Source organism: Petromyzon marinus, chromosome 31, assembly GCF_048934315.1.
Source record: "Petromyzon marinus isolate PM22_M1 ecotype Great Lakes invasive population chromosome 31, UKy_Petmar_22M1.pri1.0, whole genome shotgun sequence".
In the NCBI taxonomy this organism is placed as follows: Eukaryota; Metazoa; Chordata; class Hyperoartia; order Petromyzontiformes; family Petromyzontidae; genus Petromyzon; species Petromyzon marinus.
In genome coordinates this window covers 10,759,892-10,778,360 of record NC_133697.1, presented here as the reverse complement: position 1 = coordinate 10,778,360, position 18,469 = coordinate 10,759,892, and the positions used below count along the sequence as shown (strand labels likewise).

The 18,469-nt window shown below is 42.0% G+C and overlaps 1 long non-coding RNA gene and 15 other non-coding genes across 17 annotated transcripts in view; all 16 read left to right on the top strand.

The window, feature by feature from the left end:
• The window catches only part of LOC116947834 (uncharacterized), a 61,576-nt gene that overhangs the window by 33,980 nt on the left and 9,127 nt on the right, over nucleotides 1-18,469 (top strand). The window lies entirely within an intron of this gene.
• TRNAT-CGU (transfer RNA threonine (anticodon CGU)) lies at nucleotides 1,540-1,612 on the top strand. The gene has a single exon. It is a non-coding gene; the product is annotated as a tRNA-Thr (tRNA).
• TRNAT-CGU (transfer RNA threonine (anticodon CGU)) lies at nucleotides 2,378-2,450 on the top strand. Its single transcript has one exon. It is a non-coding gene; the product is annotated as a tRNA-Thr (tRNA).
• Nucleotides 3,812-3,884, top strand: TRNAT-UGU (transfer RNA threonine (anticodon UGU)). The gene has a single exon. It is a non-coding gene; the product is annotated as a tRNA-Thr (tRNA).
• On the top strand, nucleotides 4,195-4,267 carry TRNAT-CGU (transfer RNA threonine (anticodon CGU)). Its single transcript has one exon. It is a non-coding gene; the product is annotated as a tRNA-Thr (tRNA).
• On the top strand, nucleotides 5,449-5,522 carry TRNAT-UGU (transfer RNA threonine (anticodon UGU)). Its single transcript has one exon. It is a non-coding gene; the product is annotated as a tRNA-Thr (tRNA).
• Nucleotides 5,836-5,908, top strand: TRNAT-CGU (transfer RNA threonine (anticodon CGU)). Its single transcript has one exon. It is a non-coding gene; the product is annotated as a tRNA-Thr (tRNA).
• Nucleotides 6,672-6,744, top strand: TRNAT-CGU (transfer RNA threonine (anticodon CGU)). The gene has a single exon. It is a non-coding gene; the product is annotated as a tRNA-Thr (tRNA).
• TRNAT-UGU (transfer RNA threonine (anticodon UGU)) lies at nucleotides 9,201-9,273 on the top strand. The gene has a single exon. It is a non-coding gene; the product is annotated as a tRNA-Thr (tRNA).
• On the top strand, nucleotides 9,586-9,658 carry TRNAT-CGU (transfer RNA threonine (anticodon CGU)). Its single transcript has one exon. It is a non-coding gene; the product is annotated as a tRNA-Thr (tRNA).
• Nucleotides 11,020-11,092, top strand: TRNAT-UGU (transfer RNA threonine (anticodon UGU)). The gene has a single exon. It is a non-coding gene; the product is annotated as a tRNA-Thr (tRNA).
• Nucleotides 11,404-11,476, top strand: TRNAT-CGU (transfer RNA threonine (anticodon CGU)). Its single transcript has one exon. It is a non-coding gene; the product is annotated as a tRNA-Thr (tRNA).
• Nucleotides 12,799-12,871, top strand: TRNAT-UGU (transfer RNA threonine (anticodon UGU)). The gene has a single exon. It is a non-coding gene; the product is annotated as a tRNA-Thr (tRNA).
• On the top strand, nucleotides 15,076-15,148 carry TRNAP-AGG (transfer RNA proline (anticodon AGG)). Its single transcript has one exon. It is a non-coding gene; the product is annotated as a tRNA-Pro (tRNA).
• Nucleotides 16,287-16,359, top strand: TRNAT-AGU (transfer RNA threonine (anticodon AGU)). The gene has a single exon. It is a non-coding gene; the product is annotated as a tRNA-Thr (tRNA).
• On the top strand, nucleotides 18,358-18,430 carry TRNAT-CGU (transfer RNA threonine (anticodon CGU)). The gene has a single exon. It is a non-coding gene; the product is annotated as a tRNA-Thr (tRNA).

Sequence of the window (18,469 nt, the reverse complement as noted above, 5' to 3'; positions counted from 1 at the left end):
TTGAAAATAGAAGTTCTTGGTTTTACAAGTTGGCCCATGTTCGAGCGCACCAAGTCATTGTTCATTTCACCTGGGACCAAGGTGGCCCTAGCATCTTGTATTAATGTTGAAATGTTTCTGAATTGATATCGTCCAAATACATTTGTTGTGAAGTGTCGTTGGAAAATAGCACTGAATGTGGCTTGCAGTAAGACATGGATGGGAGTAGCTCTGTTGCTCAGCAGTGAAAGCGCTGGTTTTGTAAACTGAGGGTCGTGCCTTCAGTTCTAGATGGAGGTTATAAGTCGGTTGACATACTGCATTTGTAACATTTTGAAATATTGTACTACTTTTTGTGTTAAGTTTGTTGTCCTTCACCCGCATCTACGATGAGCGCGGTCGGCTACATACGGTCCGAAAGAAGTTCTACATTCGTACTTTTAAAATCTGAGCACGAGTGTGAGGATCTGCTACTTATTCATGGCAGCAGGGGGCACGCCAGCAACGTTGTTCGGTTTAAGTGTGGCGTTTTATAATGCACACAACCTAGTTTTATTTTTATTTATTTTCCAATGTGCGCATGTGTTAAAGCATTTTTTCATAGTTTATCCGTTCTTCAGAGGGCCACGTTTTTGTATATTTGGTGTAGCTAATTTTGTTGGGATATTAGTTCGACATTCCCTTAGAAGTTGATACAACTCCCCACTCAGATGGCTCTATCGCTCAGGGGGTAGAGCACAGGTTTTGTAAACCAGGGGTCGTGAGTTCAATTCTTACCAGCTTCTTCTTTTTGCTTATTCTTCAAAGAGACTGAGTGAATCATAAATCCCTTGGTTTTCAAAATTGGCCGATGCTGTGGGAGAGCACCGATTCACTATTAAGGAAACCGGGATGTAATTTGGACCTCGTATTTCACAGTAATGTGGCAATTTTTTTCTGGATTATTCCCACCCGAAAGTTATTATTTAGAAGTGTCATATGTGTACGTATTTAAATTCAAACTTCCCAAGTCATGAGTTGCTAACATGGTCAAGTTTACATGAAGCTGTGTTACGCAATTTGTCGTTTTTGGCCACATCGCAATTAACTTCTCACCTGAGGCATTGGTAGCATCTTGCGTTAACAGGTTTTGTGAGCTTTTTAATTCTGCATTTGAAGGTGTCGAACAGGGTGGCTCCATAGCTCAGTGTTTAGAGCACTGGTCTTGTAAACCAGGGGCTCGCGAGTTCAATCTCTCGCTGGGGGCTGTGTAGTTTTGCATCCTGCTTCGGCAATATTGACAAATCTAGAGACTGTTCTTTTAAGTTTTCAGCAATGCTAATAACAAACAGCAGGGGGCACGGTAGCACTGACTGGGTGCAGGTGTGGCATTGTTTTGGGCAACAACTCACTTAGGAGTTTACTTGTTTGAATACATTTTTACTTTTAAAGTGCGTGTGCAATAAAATTATTCGTTTTTATCGGTCACCAGTTTCTCAGAGAGCCCGGTTTTTGGTATTGTGATATGTTTCCTCAATTGTGTTCTCACCTCAAGAGGTTGGCATAAAACTGTCACCAAAAGGCTCCATAGCTCAGGGGTTAGAGCACTGGTTTCGTAAACCAGGGGTCGTGAGTTCAATTCTCACTGGGGCCTTGTTTTTGCTTATACTTCAAAGAGACTGAGTGAATCATAAAACCCTTGGTTTTCAAAATTGGCCTATGATGTGGGAGATCACCGAGTCACTATTAAGGAAACAGGGATGCAATTTGGACCTAGTATTTCACAGTAATGTGGCAGTTTTTTCCGGATTATTCCCACCCGAAAGGTATTATTTAGAAGTGTCATATGTGTACGTATTTAAATTCAAACTTCCCAAGTCATGAGCTGCTAACATGGTCAAGTTTACATGCAGCTGTGTTACGCAATTTGTCGTTTTTGTCCACTTCGCAATTAACTTCTCAGTTGAGGCATTGGTGCCCTCTTTCATTAACAGGTTTTGTGAGCTTTTGAATTTGCAGATGCAGTAATGGAGTGGCTCCATAGCTCATTGGAAAGACCACTGGTCTTGTAAACCAGGAGTCGCGAGTTCAATTTTCGCTGGGGGCTGTGTAGTTTTGCATCCTGCTTCGGCAATATTGACAAATCTAGAGGCTGTTTTTTTTAAGTTTTCAGCAATGCTAATATCAAACAGCAGGGGGCACGGTAGCACTGACTTGGTACAGTTGTGGCATTGTTTTGGGCAACAACTAACTTAGGAGTTTACTTGTTTGAATACATTTTTACTTTTAAAGTGCGTGTGCGATAAAATAGTCGTTTTGTCGGTCACCAGTTTCTCAGAGAGCCAGGTTTTTGGTATTGTGATATGTTTCCTCAATTGTGTTCTCACCTCAAGAGGTTTGCATAAAACTGTCACAAACAGGCTCCATAGCTCAGGGGTTAGAGCACTGGTTTCGTAAACCAGGGGTCGTGAGTTCAATTCTCACTGGGGCCTCTTTTATTCTACACCTTATTGAGACTGTGATTGAAAATAGAAGTTCTTGGTTTTACAGAGTAGGAACGAAGTTGTAAACTGAGTGTACCAGCCTGCAATAGATTAATGTGTCCGTCCGTCCCCTTTCAATACTTTAACGAAGTGAAATCTCGTGCTGTTGGGTGTAAAATCAGCAATAGACAGCGCAGAGACTTGTCCTACCAGCCCACCCTGCAGGGACCAGTTAAAAGTTGACCCATGTGGGAGCGCACCAAGTCATTGTTAATTTCACCCAGGACCAAGGTGGCCCTAGCATATTGTATTAATGTTGAAATGTTTCTGAATTGATATCGTCCAAATACATTTGTTGTGAAGTGTCGTCGGAAAATAGCACTGAATGTGTCTTGCATTAAGACATAGATGGGAATAGTTCTGTTGCTCAGCAGTGAAAGCGCTGGTCTTGTGAACTGAGGGTCGTGCCTTCAGTTCTAGCTGGAGATTATAAGTCGGTTGACATCCTGCATTGGTAACATTTTGAAATGTTGTGCTACTTTGTGTGTTAAGTGTGTTGTCCTTCCCCCGCACCTATGATGAGCGCGGTCGGCTACATATGATACGAAAGATGTTCTACATTCGTACTTTTTAAATCTGAGCACGAGTGTGAGCACCTGCTACTTATTCATGGCAGCAGGGGACACGCCAGCAACGTTGTTCGGTATAAGTGTGGCGTTTTATAATGCACACAATTTAGTTTTCTTGTTTGATTTTAATTTTATTTTCCAATGTGCGCATGTGTTAAAGCATTTTTTCATAGTTCATCCGTTCTTCAGAGGGCCACGTTTTTGCGTATTTGGTGTAGCTAATTTTATTGGGATATTAGTTCGACATTCCCTTAGAAGTTGATACAACTAAGCACTCAGATGGCTCCATAGCTCAGGGGGTAGAGCACTGGTTTTGTAAACCAGGGGTCGTGAGTTCAATTCTCACTAGCTCCTTCTTTTTGCTTATTCTTCAAAGAGACTGAGTGAAACATTAAAACCCTTGCTTTTCAAAATTGGCCGATGCTGTGGGAGAGCACCGATTCACTATTAAGGAAACCGGGATGCAATTTGGACCTCGTATTTCACAGTAATGTGGCAGTTTTTTCCGGATTATTCCCACCCGAAAGTTATTATTTAGAAGTGTCATATGTGTACGTATTTGAATTCAAACTTCCCAAGTCATGAGTCGCTAACATGGTCAAGTTAACATGAAGCTGTGTTACGCAATTTGTCGTTTTTGGCCACATCGCAATTAACTTCTCACCTGAGGCATTGGTAGCATCTTGCGTTAACAGGTTTTGTGAGCTTTTTATTCTGCATTTGAAGGTGTCGAACAGGAGTGGCTCCATAGCTCAGTGGTTAGAGCACTGGTCTTGTAAACCAGGGGTCGCGAGTTCAATTCTCGCTGGGGCCTCTGGAGTTTTGCATCCTGCTTCGGCAATATTGACAAATCTAGACGCTCTTTTTTAAGTTTTCAGCAATGCCAATATCAAACAGCAGGGGGCACGGTAGCACTGACTTGGTACAGTTGTGGCATTGTTTTGGGCAACAACTAACTTAGGAGTTTACTTGTTTGAATACATTTTTACTTTTAAAGTGCGTGTGCGATAAAATAGTCGTCCTATCGGTCACCAGTTTCTCAGAGAGCCAGGTTTTTGGTATTGTGATATGTTTCCTCAATTGTGTTCTCACCTCAAGAGGTTGGCGTAAAACTGCCACCAACAGGCTCCATAGCTCAGGGGTTAGAGCACTGGTTTCGTAAACCAGGGGTCGTGAGTTCAATTCTCACTGGGGCCTCTTTTATTTTACACCTTCTTGAGACTGTGATTGAAAATAGAAGTTCTTGGTTTTACAAGTTGGCCCATGTTCGAGCGCACCAAGTCATTGTTCATTTCACCTGGGACCAAGGTGGCCCTAGCATCTTGTATTAATGTTGAAATGTTTCTGAATTGATATCGTCCAAATACATTTGTTGTGAAGTGTCGTCGGAAAATAGCACTGAATGTGGCTTGCAGTAAGACATGGATGGGAGTAGCTCTGTTGCTCAGCAGTGAAAGCGCTGGTTTTGTAAACTGAGGGTCGTGCCTTCAGTTCTAGATGGAGGTTATAAGTCGGTTGACATACTGCATTTGTAACATTTTGAAATATTGTACTACTTTTTGTGTTAAGTTTGTTGTCCTTCACCCGCATCTACGATGAGCGCGGTCGGCTACATACGGTCCGAAAGAAGTTCTACATTCGTACTTTTAAAATCTGAGCACGAGTGTGAGGATCTGCTACTTATTCATGGCAGCAGGGGGCACGCCAGCAACGTTGTTCGGTTTAAGTGTGGCGTTTTATAATGCACACAACCTAGTTTTATTTTTATTTATTTTCCAATGTGCGCATGTGTTAAAGCATTTTTTCATAGTTTATCCGTTCTTCAGAGGGCCACGTTTTTGCATATTTGGTGTAGCTAATTTTGTTGGGATATTAGTTCGACATTCCCTTAGAAGTTGATACAACTCCCCACTCAGATGGCTCTATAGCTCAGGGGGTAGAGCACAGGTTTTGTAAACCAGGGGTCGTGAGTTCAATTCTTACCAGCTTCTTCTTTTTGCTTATTCTTCAAAGAGACTGAGTGAATCATAAATCCCTTGGTTTTCAAAATTGGCCGATGCTGTGGGAGAGCACCGATTCACTATTAAGGAAACCGGGATGTAATTTGGACCTCGTATTTCACAGTAATGTGGCAATTTTTTTCTGGATTATTCCCACCCGAAAGTTATTATTTAGAAGTGTCATATGTGTACGTATTTAAATTCAAACTTCCCAAGTCATGAGTTGCTAACATGGTCAAGTTTACATGAAGCTGTGTTACGCAATTTGTCGTTTTTGGCCACATCGCAATTAACTTCTCACCTGAGGCATTGGTAGCATCTTGCGTTAACAGGTTTTGTGAGCTTTTTAATTCTGCATTTGAAGGTGTCGAACAGGGTGGCTCCATAGCTCAGTGTTTAGAGCACTGGTCTTGTAAACCAGGGGTCGCGAGTTCAATCTCTCGCTGGGGGCTGTGTAGTTTTGCATCCTGCTTCGGCAATATTGACAAATCTAGAGACTGTTCTTTTAAGTTTTCAGCAATGCTAATAACAAACAGCAGGGGGCACGGTAGCACTGACTGGGTGCAGGTGTGGCATTGTTTTGGGCAACAACTCACTTAGGAGTTTACTTGTTTGAATACATTTTTACTTTTAAAGTGCGTGTGCAATAAAATTATTCGTTTTTATCGGTCACCAGTTTCTCAGAGAGCCCGGTTTTTGGTATTGTGATATGTTTCCTCAATTGTGTTCTCACCTCAAGAGGTTGGCATAAAACTGTCACCAAAAGGCTCCATAGCTCAGGGGTTAGAGCACTGGTTTCGTAAACCAGGGGTCGTGAGTTCAATTCTCACTGGGGCCTTGTTTTTGCTTATACTTCAAAGAGACTGAGTGAATCATAAAACCCTTGGTTTTCAAAATTGGCCTATGATGTGGGAGATCACCGAGTCACTATTAAGGAAACAGGGATGCAATTTGGACCTAGTATTTCACAGTAATGTGGCAGTTTTTTCCGGATTATTCCCACCCGAAAGGTATTATTTAGAAGTGTCATATGTGTACGTATTTAAATTCAAACTTCCCAAGTCATGAGCTGCTAACATGGTCAAGTTTACATGCAGCTGTGTTACGCAATTTGTCGTTTTTGTCCACTTCGCAATTAACTTCTCAGTTGAGGCATTGGTGCCCTCTTTCATTAACAGGTTTTGTGAGCTTTTGAATTTGCAGATGCAGTAATGGAGTGGCTCCATAGCTCATTGGAAAGACCACTGGTCTTGTAAACCAGGAGTCGCGAGTTCAATTTTCGCTGGGGGCTGTGTAGTTTTGCATCCTGCTTCGGCAATATTGACAAATCTAGACGCTGTTCTTTTAAGTTTTCAGCAATGCTAATAACAAACAGCAGGGGGCACGGTAGCACTGACTTGGTGCAGGTGTGGCATTCTTTTGTGCAACAACTAACTTAGGAGTTTACTTGTTTGAATACATTTTTACTTTTAAAGTGCGTGTGCGATAAAATAGTCGTTTTATCGGTCACCAGTTTCTCAGAGAGCCAGGTTTTTGGTATTGTGATATGGTTCCTCAATTGTGTTCTCACCTCAAGAGGTTGCATAAAACTGTCACCAACAGGCTCCATAGCTCAGGGGTTAGAGCACTGGTTTCGTAAACCAGGGGTCGTGAGTTCAATTCTCACTGGGGCCTCTTTTATTTTACACCTTCTTGAGACTGTGATTGAAATTGTAAGTTCTTTGTTTTACAAGTTGGCCCATGTTCGAGCGCACCAAGTCATTGTTCATTTCACCTGGGACCAAGGTGGCCGTAGCATCTTGTATTAATGTTGAAAAGTTTCTGAATTGATATCGTCCAAATACATTTGTTGTGAAGGGTCGTCGGAAAATCGCACTGAATGGGTCTTGCATTCAGGCATAGATGGGAATAGTTCTGTTGCTCAGCAGTGAAAGCGCTGGTCTTGTGAACTGAGGGTCGTGCCTTCAGTTCTAGCTGGAGATTATAAGTCGGTTGACATCATGCATTGGTAACATTTTGAAATGTTGTACTACTTTTTGTGTTAAGTTTGTTGTCGTCCTGCACCTACGATGAGCGCGGTCAGCTACATATGGTACGAAAGAAGTTCTACATTCGTACTTTTACAATCTTAGCACGAGTGTGAGCACCTGCTACTTACTCTTTGGTTCTATTCGGTAAAGTCACGTAGGTGAAAATAAAGTAACAAAAAATCACGACGTTTCGGCCACAACATAAGCGGCCTTCATCAGGTGAAGGGACGAGACTGTCTGGAGGACAGCGCTGGAGTGAGAGAAGCCACGCTTAGATCACGACCTTTAAGCTGTGTGAGAGTTTGGTTACAGCACCGGTCTTGTAAACCAGGGGTCGCGAGTTCAATTCTCGCTGGGGCCTCTGTAGTTTTGCATCCTGCTTCGGCAATATTGACATATCAAAAGGCTGTTCTTTTAAGTTTTCAGCAATGCTAATAACATACAGCAGGGGGCACGGTAGAACTGACTTGGTGCAGGTGTAGCATTCTTTTGTGCAACTAACTTAGGAGTTTACTTGTTTGAATACATTTTTACTTTTAAAGTGCGTGTGCGATAAAATAGTCGTTTTATCGGTCACCAGTTTCTCAGAGAGCCAGGTTTTTGGTATTGTGATATGTTTCCTCAATTGTGTTCTCACCTCAAGAGGTTTGCATAAAACTGCCACCAACAGGCTCCATAGCTTAGGGGTTAGAGCACTGGTTTCGTAAACCAGGGGTCGTGAATTCAAGTCTCACTCGGGCCTCTTTTATTTTACACCTTCTTGAGACTGTGATTGAAAATAGAAGTTCTTGGTTTTACTGGGTAGGAACGAAGTTGTAAACTGAGTGTACCAGCCTGCAATAGATTAATGTGTCCGTCCGTCCCCTTTCAATACTTTAACGAAGTGAAATCTCGTGCTGTTGGGTGTAAAATCAGCAATAGACAGCGCAGAGACTTGTCCTACCAGCCCACCCTGCAGGGACCAGTTAAAAGTTGACCCATGTGAGAGCGCACCAAGTCATTGTTAATTTCACCCAGGACCAAGGTGGCCCTAGCATATTGTATTAATGTTGAAATGTTTCTGAATTGATATCGTCCAAATACATTTGTTGTGAAGTGTCGTCGGAAAATAGCACTGAATGGGTCTTGCATTAAGACATAGATGGGAATAGTTCTGTTGCTCAGCAGTGAAAGCGCTGGTCTTGTGAACTGAGGGTCGTGCCTTCAGTTCTAGCTGGAGATTATAAGTCGGTTGACATCCTGCATTGGTAACATTTTGAAATGTTGTGCTACTTTGTGTGTTAAGTTTGTTGTCCTTCCCCCGCACCTATGATGAGCGCGGTCGGCTACATATGGTACGAAAGATGTTCTACATTCGTCCTTTTAAAATCTGAGCACCAGTGTGAGCACCTGCTACTTATTCATGGCAGCAGGGGGCACGCCAGCAACGTTGTTCGGTATAAGTGTGGCGTTTTATAATGCACACAATTTAGTTTTCTTGTTTGATTTTAATTTTATTTTCCAATGTGCGCATGTGTTAAAGCATTTTTTCATAGTTCATCCGTTCTTCAGAGGGCCACGTTTTTGCGTATTTGGTGTAGCTAATTTTATTGGGATATTAGTTCGACATTCCCTTAGAAGTTGATACAACGTACCCCTCAGATGGCTCCATAGCTGAGGGATTAGAGCACTGGTTTAGTAAATCAGGGGTCGTGAGTTCAATTATTTATACCTTCTTTTTGCTTATTCTTCAAAGAGACTGAGTGAAACATTAAAACCCTTGGTTTTCAAAATTGGCCGATGCTGTGGGAGATCACCGAGTCACTATTAAGCAAACCGGCATGCAATTTGGACCTCGTATTTCACAGTAATGTGGCAGTTTTTTATGGGTTATTCCCACCCGAAAGTTATTATTTAGAAGTGTCATATGTGTACGTATTTGAATTCAAACTTCCCAAGTCATGAGTCGCTAACATGGTCAAGTTAACATGAAGCTGTGTTACGCAATTTGTCGTTTTTGGCCACATCGCAATTAACTTCTCACCTGAGGCATTGGTAGCATCTTGCGTTAACGGGTTTTGTGAGCTTTTTATTCTGCATTTGGAGGTGGCGAAAAGGTGTGGCTCCATAGCTCAGTGGTTAGAGCACTGGTCTTGTAAACCAGGGGTCGCGAGTTCAATTCTCGCTGGGGCCTCTGGAGTTTTGCATCCTACTTCGGCAATATTGACAAATCTAGAGGCTGTTTTTTTTAAGTTTTCAGCAATGCTAATATCAAACAGCAGGGGGCACGGTAGCACTGACTTGGTACAGTTGTGGCATTGTTTTGGGCAACAACTAACTTAGGAGTTTACTTGTTTGAATACATTTTTACTTTTAAAGTGCGTGTGCGATAAAATAGTCGTTTTGTCGGTCACCAGTTTCTCAGAGAGCCCGGTTTTTGGTATTGTAATATGTTTCCTCAATTTTGTTCTCACCTCAAGAGGTTTGCATTAAACTGTCACAAACAGGCTCCATAGCTCAGGGGTTAGAGCACTGGTTTCGTAAACCAGGGGTCGTGAGTTCAATTCTCACTGGGGCCTCTTTTATTCTACACCTTATTGAGACTGTGATTGAAAATAGAAGTTCTTGGTTTTACAGAGTAGGAACGAAGTTGTAAACTGAGTGTACCAGCCTGCAATAGATTAATGTGTCCGTCCGTCCCCTTTCAATACTTTAACGAAGTGAAATCTCGTGCTGTTGGGTGTAAAATCAGCAATAGACAGCGCAGAGACTTGTCCTACCAGCCCACCCTGCAGGGACCAGTTAAAAGTTGACCCATGTGGGAGCGCACCAAGTCATTGTTAATTTCACCCAGGACCAAGGTGGCCCTAGCATATTGTATTAATGTTGAAATGTTTCTGAATTGATATCGTCCAAATACATTTGTTGTGAAGTGTCGTCGGAAAATAGCACTGAATGTGTCTTGCATTAAGACATAGATGGGAATAGTTCTGTTGCTCAGCAGTGAAAGCGCTGGTCTTGTGAACTGAGGGTCGTGCCTTCAGTTCTAGCTGGAGATTATAAGTCGGTTGACATCCTGCATTGGTAACATTTTGAAATGTTGTGCTACTTTGTGTGTTAAGTGTGTTGTCCTTCCCCCGCACCTATGATGAGCGCGGTCGGCTACATATGATACGAAAGATGTTCTACATTCGTACTTTTTAAATCTGAGCACGAGTGTGAGCACCTGCTACTTATTCATGGCAGCAGGGGACACGCCAGCAACGTTGTTCGGTATAAGTGTGGCGTTTTATAATGCACACAATTTAGTTTTCTTGTTTGATTTTAATTTTATTTTCCAATGTGCGCATGTGTTAAAGCATTTTTTCATAGTTCATCCGTTCTTCAGAGGGCCACGTTTTTGCGTATTTGGTGTAGCTAATTTTATTGGGATATTAGTTCGACATTCCCTTAGAAGTTGATACAACAAAGCACTCAGATGGCTCCATAGCTCAGGGGGTAGAGCACTGGTTTTGTAAACCAGGGGTCGTGAGTTCAATTCTCACTAGCTCCTTCTTTTTGCTTATTCTTCAAAGAGACTGAGTGAAACATTAAAACCCTTGCTTTTCAAAATTGGCCGATGCTGTGGGAGAGCACCGATTCACTATTAAGGAAACCGGGATGCAATTTGGACCTCGTATTTCACAGTAATGTGGCAGTTTTTTCCGGATTATTCCCACCCTAAAGTTATTATTTAGAAGTGTCATATGTGTACGTATTTGAATTCAAACTTCCCAAGTCATGAGTCGCTAACATGGTCAAGTTAACATGAAGCTGTGTTACGCAATTTGTCGTTTTTGGCCACATCGCAATTAACTTCTCACCTGAGGCATTGGTAGCATCTTGCGTTAACAGGTTTTGTGAGCTTTTTATTCTGCATTTGAAGGTGTCGAAAAGGAGTGGCTCCATAGCTCAGTGGTTAGAGCACTGGTCTTGTAAACCAGGGGTCGCGAGTTCAATTCTCGCTGGGGCCTCTGGAGTTTTGCATCCTGCTTCGGCAATATTGACAAATCTAGACGCTCTTTTTTTAAGTTTTCAGCAATGCCAATATCAAACAGCAGGGGGCACGGTAGCACTGACTTGGTACAGTTGTGGCATTGTTTTGGGCAACAACTAACTTAGGAGTTTACTTGTTTGAATACATTTTTACTTTTAAAGTGCGTGTGCGATAAAATAGTCGTCCTATCGGTCACCAGTCTCTCAGAGAGCCCGGTTTTTGGTATTGTGATATGTTTCCTCAATTGTGTTCTCACCTCAAGAGGTTTGCATAAAACTGTAACCAACAGGCTCCATAGCTCAGGGGTTAGAGCACTGGTTTCGTAAACCAGGGGTCGTGAGTTCAATTCTCACTGGGGCCTCTTTTATTTTACACCTTCTTGAGACTGTGATTGAAAATAGAAGTTCTTGGTTTTACTGGTAGGAACGAAGTTGTAAACTGAGTGTACCAGCCTGCAATAGATTAATGCGTCCGTCCGTCCCCTTTCAACACATTAACGAAGTGAAATCTCGTGCTGTTGGGTGTAAAATCAGCAATAGACAGCGCAGAGACTTGACCCATGTGAGAGCGCACCAAGTCATTGTTAATTTCACCCAGGACCAAGGTGGCCCTAGCATATTGTATTAATGTTGAAATGTTTCTGAATTGATATCGTCCAAATACATTTGTTGTGAAGTGTCGTCGGAAAATAGCACTGAATGGGTCTTGCATTAAGACATAGATGGGAATAGTTCTGTTGCTCAGCAGTGAAAGCGCTGGTCTTGTGAACTGAGGGTCGTGCCTTCAGTTCTAGCTGGAGATTATAAGTCGGTTGACATCCTGCATTGGTAACATTTTGAAATGTTGTGCTACTTTGTGTGTTAAGTTTGTTGTCCTTCCCCCGCACCTATGATGAGCGCGGTCGGCTACATATGGTACGAAAGATGTTCTACATTCGTACTTTTAAAATCTGAGCACGAGTGTGAGCACCTGCTACTTATTCATGGCAGCAGGGGGCACGCCAGTAACTTTGTTCGGTATAAATGTGGCGTTTTATAATGCACACAATTTAGTTTTCTTGTTTGATTTTAATTTTATTTTCCAATGTGCGCATGTGTTAAAACATTTTTTCATAGTTCATCCGTTCTTCAGAGGGCCACGTTTTTGCGTATTTGGTGTAGCTAATTTTATTGGGATATTAGTTCGACATTCCCTTAGAAGTTGATACAACTAAGCACTCCGATGGCTCCATAGCTCAGGGGGTAGAGCACTGGTTTTGTAAACCAGGGGTCGTGAGTTCAATTCTCACTAGCTCCTTCTTTTTGCTTATTCTTCAAAGAGACTGAGTGAAACATTAAAACCCTTGCTTTTCAAAATTGGCCGATGCTGTGGGAGAGCACCGATTCACTATTAAGGAAACCGGGATGCAATTTGGACCTCGTATTTCACAGTAATGTGGCAGTTTTTTCCGGATTATTCCCACCCGAAAGTTATTATTTAGAAGTGTCATATGTGTACGTATTTGAATTCAAACTTCCCAAGTCATGAGTCGCTAACATGGTCAAGTTAACATGAAGCTGTGTTACGCAATTTGTCGTTTTTGGCCACATCGCAATTAACTTCTCACCTGAGGCATTGGTAGCATCTTGCGTTAACAGGTTTTGTGAGCTTTTTATTCTGCATTTGAAGGTGTCGAAAAGGAGTGGCTCCATAGCTCAGTGGTTAGAGCACTGGTCTTGTAAACCAGGGGTCGCGAGTTCAATTCTCGCTGGGGCCTCTGGAGTTTTGCATCCTGCTTCGGCAATATTGACAAATCTAGAGGCTGTTGTTTTAAAAGTTTTCAGCAATGCTAATATCAAACAGCAGGGGGCACGGTAGCACTGACTTGGTACAGTTGTGGCATTGTTTTGGGCAACAACTAACTTAGGAGTTTACTTGTTTGAATACATTTTACTTTTAAAGTGCGTGTGCGATAAAATAGTCCTTTTATCGGTCACCAGTTTCTCAGAGTGCCCGTTTTTTGGTATTGTGATATGTTTCCTCAATTGTGTTCTCACCTCAAGAGGTTTGCATAAAACTGTCACAACAGGCTCCATAGCTCAGGGGTTAGAGCACTGGTTTCGTTAAACCAGGGGTCGTGAGTTCAATTCTCACTGGGGCCTCTTTTATTTTACACCTTCTTGAGACTGTGATTGAAAATAGAAGTTCTTGGTTTTACTGGTAGGAACGAAGTTGTAAACTGAGTGTACCAGCCTGCAATAGATTAATGTGTCCGTCCGTCCGTCCCCTTTCAATACTTTTTATACTGGTAGGAACGAAGTTGTAAACTGAGTGTACCAGCCTGCAATAGATTAATGTGTCCGTCCGTCCGTCCCCTTTCAATACTTTAACGAAGTGAAATCTCGTGCTGTTGGGTGTAAAATCAGCAATAGACAGCGCAGAGACTTGTCCTACCAGCCCACCCTGCAGGGACCTGTTAAAAGTTGGCCCATGTTCGAGCTCACCAAGTCATTGTTCATTTCACCTGGGACCAAGGTGGCCCTAGCATATTGTATTAATGTTGAAATGTTTCTGAATTGATATCGTCCAAATACATTTGTTGTGAAGTGTCGTCGGAAAATAGCACTGAATGTGTCTTGCATTAAGACATAGATGGGAATAGTTCTGTTGCTCAGCAGTGAAAGCGCTGGTCTTGTGAACTGAGGGTCGTTCCTTCAGTTCTAGCTGGAGATTCTAAGTCGGTTGACATCCTGCATTGGTAACATTTTGAAATGTTGTACTACTTTTTGTGTTAAGTTTGTTGTCCTTCCCCGGCACCTACGATGAGCGCGGTCGGCTACATATGGTTGGAAAGAAGTTCTACATTCGTTCTTTTAAAATCTGAGCACGAGTGTGAGCACCTGCTACTTATTCATGGCAGCAGGGGGCACGCCAGCAACGTTGTTCTCTGTATAAGTGTGGCGTTTTATAATGCACACAATTTAGTTTTCTTGTTTTATTTCTATTGATTTTCCAATGTGCGCATGCGTTAAAGCATTTTTTCATAGTTCATCCGTTCTTCAGGGGGCCACGTTTTTGCGTATTTGGTGTAGCTTATTTTTTGCGGATATTAGTTCCACGTTCCCTTAGAAGTTGATACAACTCCCCACTCAGATGGCTCCATAGCTTAGGGGTTAGAGCACTGGTTTTGTACACCAGCGGTCGTGAGTTTCATAAAACCAAGGTTTTATGAATCATAAAACCTTGGTTATCAAAATTGGCCGATGCTGTGGGAGAGCACCGAGTTACTATTAAGGAAACCGGGATGTAATTTGGACCTCGTATTCCACAGTAATGTGGCAGTTTTTTCTGGATTATTCCCACCCAAAAGTTATTATTTAGAAGTGTCATATGTGTACGTAATTAAATTCAAACTTCCCAAGTCATGAGTTGCTAACATGGTCAAGTTAACATGAAGCTGTGTTACGCAATTTGTCGTTTTTGGCCACATCGCAATTAACTTCTCAGTTGAGGCATTGGTGCCCTCTTGCATCAACAGGTTTTGTGAGCTTTTTTATTCTGAATTTGCAAATGTCGATCAGGAGTGGCTCCGTAGCTCACTGGTTAGAGCGTTGGTCTTGTTAAACATGTGTGTCTTTTGGAATAAGGGACTGTTCTGTAAATCTACAAATTGCTCTCGTGAATTTGTTTTATGTTTGTTAAACTCTGGTGTTCGTTTTTGTTTCCCTGAATCTTTTCTACGATTTCACTTGTAATATGGCTTGTTTTTGGTGCCTTGTTTACAGGTTTCATTGTTGATTTTTAATTGGCAGATATTCAAACTACTGGCTGCATAGTTCACTGGTAATAATGATGATCTAACAAACCAGGGTAACGTGTTTCCGGCTCTCCCCTTGCCGCTTTTTTAATTTGAATCCTCATTTCGTCGCGAGTGAAAGGTGTGACGTTCACATGTGTCGTTTGCCAACGATGTCGTCAACTGACTCCATAGCTCAGTGGTTAGAGTGCTGGACTAGGAAAACAGGGGTCGTGAGTTTAATCCTCACTGGAGTCTTGCTTTTGCATCATGGTGATTACTGTGAAGTTTTACACTGTTAGCGTATATTGAGGCAATAATGCATACCACCAAAGATATGGTAGCACTATCGTTCGGAATTGGGATAAAGCTACTCCAACTTACACTTTTGAACGCTACGTGACTTTTGGATTTGTATAGGTGTTTAAGTGTTTATATGTGATAAATATTTAAATCAGAAGTTTACTTCCCGAGTTAAGCCCATTGAGCTAAGAGGTTATTTTTCAAGGGAGACTGGGCCGGCAGACAACATGAAATTGCGAGTTAACAATGAGCTTGTCGCATAGCTCACTGATCTTGTAAATTAGGATGGCGATTTAAATTCTTGAAGTAACCTTTGTTATTATATTGTACATCCTGTTCGGATTATGTTGACAAAACAAGAGCCATTTAAGATGTTAGCGATGCGGTTTGTGAACACCAGTTTGCATGGTCACTATAATCTTTTTTAACTTCATCTGACTTGCTGATGTCTGTGTCTTTTAAGACAAGCTTCGTCGGTAATCAGTTATTAATAGGGTCTGTCTTGTGCTTACGTTTTTCTGGCAAACCTTCAAATAGCGACATTTTATTTGGGGCTCATGGTTGGCTCCGTATCTTGTTGGTTAAGCTACTGGTCGACTAAACCCGCTGAACTCAAATCTCTCCCAGGGCCTTTGTTTTTAATCTGGCGCGGTGATGCTGAATTGATAAAAGGAGAGCAGCTCATTACAAACACCAGGGGGCATGATAACACTGACATTTGATATGAACACGTGAATTTTAGGGGGAATTAAACATACTTTGGTTCTGCCTTTGTTTTAAAATTGTGATGATGTGGTGTCGGTGTGTAAGTGTGGTTCTTTCTTGAAACTTTCTCAAAGACTTCATTTTCGAATGTGTTGTGCACTTTCCAACGTGGCATTTTTTAACCAGACATTTATATGGCAACATAAAATATAAGGCCATGGGCAGAATCCTTAACTGAATTACCATAACATTCATTGATCTAATTAACTCGGCAACGTGTGCTGATGCTTGAGCCTTCTTTCATCCTGTTTCATTTTACACCATGATTTGCCTGATGGGTGACAGGCTTAAAATTCACGTGTGTCTTTTGGTGACAGGTGCTTCAACTGGCTCCATAGCTCAGTGGTTAGAGCACTGGTCTAGTAAACCAGGGGTCGTGAGTTCAATTCTCACTGGAGCCTTTATTTTATACATCATTAAACTGCAGTATTATAATTATTTTGTTGAATGTGACAGTTCCAGTCTGTGAGCACCTACTGACACTTATTCATAACTGCAGGTGTTATGAAGCATATGATGATACTCATCTGGCAATATATTTTAATAAAACCACTAAAATTTACATCGTGAACGCTTTTAAACATAAAACGGTGTCAGTCATGGAGATCCGAAATCAAGACTCTGCACCATAGAGCCCAATGCATATCCGACCAGGAACACATAGCCAGTGAACTCAAGCACGTACACCAAGCTCTTAAGGCTAATGGTTACTCCGACTACACAATCCGCAAAGCTATCACTCCAACCATGAAGAAGGACCCTCTTGAGGAGCCTTTCAAAACCATCACTTTACCTTACATTGCGGGGATCACAAAAAAAATCTCCAAAATCTTGAATAAACATGAGATCCAGGTTCGATTCAACACATTACATAAAATCCGTGATCTGGTTCCGTCTGTAAAAGATGTGATTCCGGACATACAGTACCCTGGCGTCTACAAACTAAGTTGCCTCTGTGGTAGTAGTTACATTGGAGAAACCAAACGACATGTCTCGGACCGCATTCGTGAACACAAAGCAGACCTAAAACACGGTAGGACCTACACCTCGGCCGTGGCAGATCACTGTTATAATGCAGTAGGCTCACATGACATTGACTTCTCCAAGACAGAGGTTATTTGCAAGCCATCTGGCTACCATGATGGATTCGTTCATGAGGCTATCCACATATACAAACACAGAGACAATTTCAACCGAGAAGATGGATTCTGGCTTAGCAATCATTGGAAGGATTTGATAAACCATTTCGGGTCTTAATTGATTCTTCACGCTTACGGTGGCTTTCAGGACCGCATCCATTATTTTCGTCTCCCCCCTCTTTTCCGAACATAGATGGACTCGTCCATCTGAACAAACTATCAAATCGCTCTCCGTGGTGCTAACATTAAAAAACCCGCCACTTTTTTCAAAATTTTCTTGCTGTGGTTTTCACACCTGATGATGATTGCTTGTGTTGCAGTCGAAACGTCGTGAGAATTTTATTGTTTATATTTTTATTATTTTATTGTTTCCCTTCTGAAAGAACCAAGAATATGAATCCCTGCAGTCACGAAAGCTTTAAATAAAAATTCAGCGATTGAGAGTTCCATTCGTACTGACCACCAGGAAACATAGGATCCAAATGAGTCTCCGGCTCTTTCAGTCAGTGACAGCGTTCGGTGTAAATATCATGCACGATAACTAAGGCAATATTTCTTGGATGAAGCCAGTCAAATGTACTCTTTAGAACGTTGCCTTACTTTCTGTTCGATGTGGTGTTTGTGTTTGTTACAAGCTTCCCCAGTCATCAGTTATAAAAGCCAATATTTTGCTCAGATGGTTTTTGTTAACTACCTCGCCTGGTATACAGGAGTTGGTGGGTTCGATTCCGACCCTGACGCCTGTACGTTTGGAGTTTGCGTGTCTCTCTCCGGGTGGTCGTGTGGAATTTTTTTCCGGGTTCTCCGGGTTTGCCATCCACATTTAAAAATCAACGTCCGTTTAGAGTATTTGGCTGCTATACATTTCCACGTGATGATAAGCCTCTTCGTCGAGCTTTCATTTGTGATAGCCAGGTCACTTCTGAAAAAGAGCTATATAGCTCAGTGGAACCTTACCTGGTAAAATAGTAACAAAAAAAATCACATCCTGGTGCGTTGAGGTTGACGAATGTGAGCTCCCACGTGTTTTAGGATGTTCGCCACGCGGTTGTGTCGTGAGCGCCCGTGGCACATTGAGAACTGCAGGGGGCGCAATAACTTTTGTTACACTTTTGGAACTTCGGCTTTGCGTTGTTTGTAATTAATATAAGCTTTTCAAGGTCATGGGTCACGAAGGAGCACCTGTCTTAACATAACAGACTTTGTGCATACGCCTGCACTCAACTTTAAATAGTGATATTTCACCCGCAAACTTCGTCTGGCTCCATAGCTCAGTGGTTAGAGCACTGGTCTCGTAAACCAGGGGTCGAGAGTTCAATTCCCTCTGGGGCCTTAATTTTTATATTAACAAAAGGCGATCGTTCTTTTTTAG